Raw genomic sequence first — 6,000 nt, forward strand, 5'->3', positions numbered from 1 at the left:
GAGAGTATCAATTCCGTCTTGCCATAGTTTGAAATATAAATGGCAACATTTTAAAACTATTTTTTATATGTACAAGAATGTTGATGTTACTTTTAATTTGATACATTTCCTACCCATTTCTCGTACTCCGGACCTTACACTGATCACTTGGGCTAAAAGCTAATACGAATAAAACATGTAATACAAGTTTTAGTATTAAAGTTTATTTAAAGAGAAAGTTTATAAAAACTTTCTCACTGAAATGGTCACGTTTAAACGGGATATGCAATGTCACAAGCTTGCTTGTGGGCAAATCCTAAAAATAAAAAATATGGCTCAAATTAGACGTCCCAACCGTCATTTTTTACTATTATATTTAATTTTATTTTTTATAGATAAATTTTTTTAGATAAATAAAAACTGCTATACATGAAGTCAACGTGCATGAGAAGCTGCACTTTGAACGTTCCGGTATCTCCAACTTGAAAATCACTTTAACTGACCAAAATTATCAATCTTAATAATCCATATTGCCCAGGCGTATTAAAGAAATCCAACTCGTGCAATCCATATTGGTGTAGTAAAGGGTATTCAGGTATGCCTGTAAACGACTTCACATGTGCCCACATTATTTCTGAATTTACCCTTAAACATTTAATGTAGTTATGATAAATTAAAACATTAAGAACTAATATACTTTTGGATTTTTCTAATTTTGTTGCAATGGCCTCAAGCAGTACGCGCTCACCTCGTTTCATCCGAATTCGTACAAACGAAGAAAGATAAGAATCAAGATTTACTCGCGTATCAGTGTATGCACAACTACATACGCTACTAGACAGACACTATTTAAATACCTTCATCTGAAATCCGCAGTATTTAACTTCGATATCTACGTTAGTCACGAACTGACTTCATTTACCGTCATTGCCGAAGCCAGCGTTGTAACACCATTAGTACCGTGTGTAAGTTGAGTAAATGAATCAATCATTGTGCATTTATAGAATAACTTTCAACCTATTTTTTTTTATTGTACAACGTTGAAAGCTAGTGGATGAAAACGCTTTTTCGGAAGATTTCGAAGTTGTTCCTGTGACTTGAAACCAGGCTACACAGAAAAGCGTCAATACGACCCCAAACAGTTGAAACAGTTAGCAGAATGACGTTGGCGATATTTTTCCCCCGGGACGACAGACTTTACAAAAAATTGGACAACAACTAACAATGAACATCCGACCTCATCTAGCGTCGTGATTCTGCCACGCAATACACACGCACGTATCACTAGACACATAATTATGCTCATAGTAAGATTTACTAGGATATATTTAGGGGTACACAACCTATCGATGCCTTCCAGCCTGTGCATATAGATACAATAGCAAATCAGTGAGAATATTTGTTGAAGTGTAACTTAAGAAGTCAGTTAATGTAAGGATGATATTACGACTGATCTGATTTGTAGTCAAAATGCCAAAAATGATTAATTAAATACGGTCAAAAAACTCAATAAGCAATTCAGCCATGACCATATTTAGTGTCGTGCGTCAATGGCCTAGGCTTCACGATGTTCGTAGCTAGACACACGTTTCTTGTATCAGGCGAAATTAAGCTGTTATCACATCAAATAAAGCGGCTTCTATACATATAGTAACTATGTGCATTTCCTAGGTTGTCTTTCGGTTACACCGAAGTATCGAGAGCTAATAATAAAAGTGCAACGAAATTCCGTTTTTTTTTTTTTCGACTTTTTTTTACCGGGATGCTTATGTAACGAAAAGTGCAGCTCTTACCCTTGATAGGCATGTGGGTATACACACTGCCTAAGAGATCCTTTACTATACTTTGAAACGATTTATCTTTTATGATATGCTTGATGCTAGCAGGCCCTTCCTGTACAACGGGACGCTTAATTGCTTTCCTCGTCGCTATTGTTAGAAGGTTGCTGCTTACTGGACAGGACGATACAACGTTTACGGTGCGGGACGCTGCCAACACTATATTTACTAAACAAAGACGATTTCCTTAATTGCTTAGCACAGTATTCGTCGAAGATACCGCTACGGAAAGATTCGCTCGTCGCGATGATTTTATTGTGAAAATTTAGTGGCTTTGCCATCATAAAATAGTTAAAAAAAGTTAGTCTACTGTATAAAAATACAAATACATATTTTTGGACAGATTCAATATATTAAAAAATTAACAATAATTGAGATTTTCTCGTACACCCATTGTAAGAAGTCGGTAGAGAAATCTGTATGCCTGTCTCTGGGATTCTTTCTCTCTTGCTATACATATGTATATATGAGCTCGAGAGGAAACCAGTTTCCCGATTTTTCCCGGTGTCTTTTACTCTACGACGCCACACCAACTAGAACCTGCCAATTCTCAGGAGACAGATCTATAATCAGCAGACGGTTCGTCGGGGACCGACGAACAAAAGTAAATTTAGCCAGCGATGAACGGTTGGAACGCGATGGGGAAGCATCGTAAGAGAGAACATGGCTAAGGTAGAGTCGGATGCGATGGGGTAGCAGTGGTCCCAATAACGCTGGTCGCTCAGACGCTTACCCTCCCGTGGCTATATTCATTCGACACTTCTTGCAACCAACGAAGAAGCCGGCCAGATGCGTCCCTTCTCGGCCCGTGAGGCTGCCGCCGCAGCTCTGTTTATGCCGAATCTCGTGTGGAGGCAGCCTCTTTTTTGATGGAGCGAGGGGACGGCTGCTGAAAGTGGCTGTAAAGAGGGGTGAAACCGGCGAACGAGCAGTGGTAGCTCAGTGACGAAAAGCGGTCTGCAGGCGGAGCATACCGACGAGGTTTCACATCCCTTTTCCAAATCACGATATGAGATGCGATAGGGAAGAATAGGTGCATTTGTATCCGTATGCCGGTGCACACTGGGTGTATATATAATACGTCCGGTCTAGGAGGTGCCTGCGTTAGGACGATGCGGGTGGCGGGAGGAGAGAGTTGGAATATCGGTGAGTTCGCATTGAGCTAAGTTGAGCGCGTTCGCTCGTGCAATCTGCTCCATTCCTTGCTCAGCAACACACTAAAGAAGTGGTCGTGCACAAAACAAACGGGAATCCTTCCAGTCTTTCTTATACCCTTCAGTAGCAGCTGAAAATCCCCTAAACTTCACCGCCCTTTTGAGTAGTAGTGGTAACACCCACCCGTTGTACCAACTCACTTTCCCCGCAGCCTAATGGGGTCTTTACATTCAGCGTTGCTGCATATTCCGTGAACACTGTCCGCTTTATCGTAGGCACTAAAATGCAAGAACACTCGAATGTGTGTCGAGGTCGACTACATCAAATACGATATCGCTTGGCTTGCCATACCCGCCTTTGCTTTGACTTGCGGCCTAGCTACTTGCTTGCTCGCCTACCTATTTGGCTGTCTGCCCGCTTTCTAGCTCTCCGGCGTATTGCATACAAAAAATATCGCTCCAAGTAGGCAATTCGTGTCTTCACTTTTCTCCGACTACTTCTATTTTTCCTAGCCCATGAGCAGGAACGGCTAGTTCACCTATGTCTTGCCTTGCCAGCTCCTTGGCCAGCGAGCTGGTCAAATCGCGCCGCTTCTCTTCACCGCCCCCTTGCTGTTGCTCTCTGCTCCGCATTTCTTTTCTGCTTAGTTGTCTTGCCTTGCCTAGGTAGGCGTGTTGCAAAGCGGTCTGTCCTCTGGGACCCTTCAGAACGATAGGCTATGGCCTGAGGACAGCACGGGCTTCCATCAGATGCACGGGTCGGCTCCAGCTTGCCATCATGCGCTCTCTATGACAGAAGGGTACTCACAATAAAGTGAGCAGGCGCGTTACGTTTTCCCTTCCTTGAGGCCTAGTGTAGAACTATGCCGCACCGTTTGCTGCGTCATCGCCATGAGGAAAGTGGATATGTTATAGAAAAAAGAAGTCTCGCAGCAGCAAGAAGGGAACAAAGCAGTGATATAACTGAACCAAGATGGTCGACCCGATTTGACTGAGACCTTCAAACTAACATCACTTCACTCTCCCTAAAATAGTAAAGCCAGCCTTCATAGGCCAGCAGACGACAGCGTACCACCTGACAAAGGCTCTGCAGTACACGCAACAGTCTGCGTACACAATAAACTTATTGCATTCTTCTTAACCGTACGATTTTTCCTACTATTACTATCTTCCGAGAGCAATATGCGAATATTTTCACCTCTGTCAGGGCCGTGTACTTTTATCGTCAGAAATGATTTTACCTAAAGCGCAACAGGGAACTGTTTGCAGCCGCTTCTGAAGGAAACCAATAGTACTAACTGGCTTTACTAACAATCCCATAGCCTTCGTAAGTGCTTCGCTTCCTATGTATCCCTGCGATAGTTGAACTAGGCCTATTACGTTTCTAACTTCATTTGCATCGCTTTGTTCTACACCATAATTAAGGCTAAAAGCCTCACCTTTCTAACTCGATTCCCGTCTTAACATGCATAATTCAACTACGAAAGGAACAAAACGTTACAGATATAAATGTTTACGATGTTCGCTTTAATTTATCATTATACTTCTATTACGTCCAAGTGTCCCAGTTAGCAAGCTGTTACGCGGTTCTTGAAAATTTACCCAATAATTGCTTAGCATACATATTGTTAATGTTATCATTCGTTTTTATCTATTTGATATATTTAAATTGACCGATACTCTTTGCTTTTGTCTGATGTATCTCTACCGATGTTACCCCCGTTTCGTAACCATAATTCGTTAAGGTCTGAGGTAACTTCTGGCAAATATATTATTGCCTATGAAATACTACATAACTTATTGAACTGAAGGTTCGATACCTTATGGTTAAACTTAAAGAATCATGCCATAAAACGCTTTCTGCGCCCATCGTCTTTATACCTTAGTACCTTATACATTGCATTATACGGAGAAAACGATATCAAGAGTTGATTAGCTTGATCGTTTTGTGTCTCGACTTAGTTTTTTGCTACCAGATACCAGCAGCCCACCTCTGTCATGACTATGTCACTATCCTCTCTAAAGCTCTCGTATTATACGCAGCATCTTACCTACGGGAAGAGCTAAGGTGGCTTTGTGGGTGCTTGGATAAGTTCGATGCAGTGAGATGATGTTGGTTTTCGTATATTGACAATATTATAGTTCGCATTGGGGATCTCGTAAGGCACTATACAGAGGTGACTGCCAAGTACTAAACGGTCTGTAAATTAGGCTAATTCAAATTCTATTTAGTGTAATAGTAGTCTGTAATTAAGTAAGTAATTCATCGCTTAGTTTGTTCTTCTACTTAATCTCATTTTAGGTTCATATAGGTCGACAAGTAGTTTAGATTCATTCCGGCCATCTGCAGATTAATGTTCTGCTATTAATTGGTTTACTACAGCCATAAGGGACAGCCTCGTATAATCATGGCTAGCAAGAGGAACAGGTTAACCCAATAATGATGAGTCAGGAAAAAGCAGATGAACGTGTCTCGTAGACAAATCGATCACCTAGAAAATCTGCTGGCTCGATCGGCAAACGCTTAGCCGGAATCAAACACACTGGTCGATAGCTCGCGACAAATAGTATAATTTGACAGTTAAATATATCACATCTTAGTACGGAAGCTCACCACACGGTGTTGTTCTTCTGTAAAGTCCAAGCTTTTAAACACAAAACCACACATCGAAGCTCATCGAAGATGCAACCGCTGCCACATCGAAGTTTCGATGTGGCAGCGGTTGCATCTTGTTGTGTATTATTAAGTTGAATAATCTTAGAGCGAAATTTACATGCCGATTGTGTATGCGTACATGAGTTAAGTAGCAAACCCAAAAATTTGCTTTAGTTCTAGTTTCGGTTTTCAACAAATCTTAGAGGTAACTTTATAACATGTTAGATCTTTAACATCACAAACAACGATTTTTAATGAAATTTATATATAATTCAAAGTGACGAGGTCAACGCCGCCCAAGGAACTCCTCCCCGATAGAGTCCAGCGTTCCTCCTGACATCGTGCTTGTAAAAATCCGCAGACGACGCAGCTG

The 6,000-nt window shown here is 41.3% G+C and overlaps 1 protein-coding gene across 3 annotated transcripts in view; it reads right to left on the minus strand.

Annotated features, from left to right (window-relative positions):
• The window catches only part of LOC111264239 (uncharacterized), a 129,152-nt gene that overhangs the window by 115,862 nt on the left and 7,290 nt on the right, over positions 1-6,000 (minus strand). The window lies entirely within an intron of this gene.

Source organism: Varroa jacobsoni, unplaced genomic scaffold (assembly GCF_002532875.2).
Source record: "Varroa jacobsoni isolate VJ856 unplaced genomic scaffold, vjacob_1.0 scaffold_92, whole genome shotgun sequence".
In the NCBI taxonomy this organism is placed as follows: Eukaryota; Metazoa; Arthropoda; class Arachnida; order Mesostigmata; family Varroidae; genus Varroa; species Varroa jacobsoni.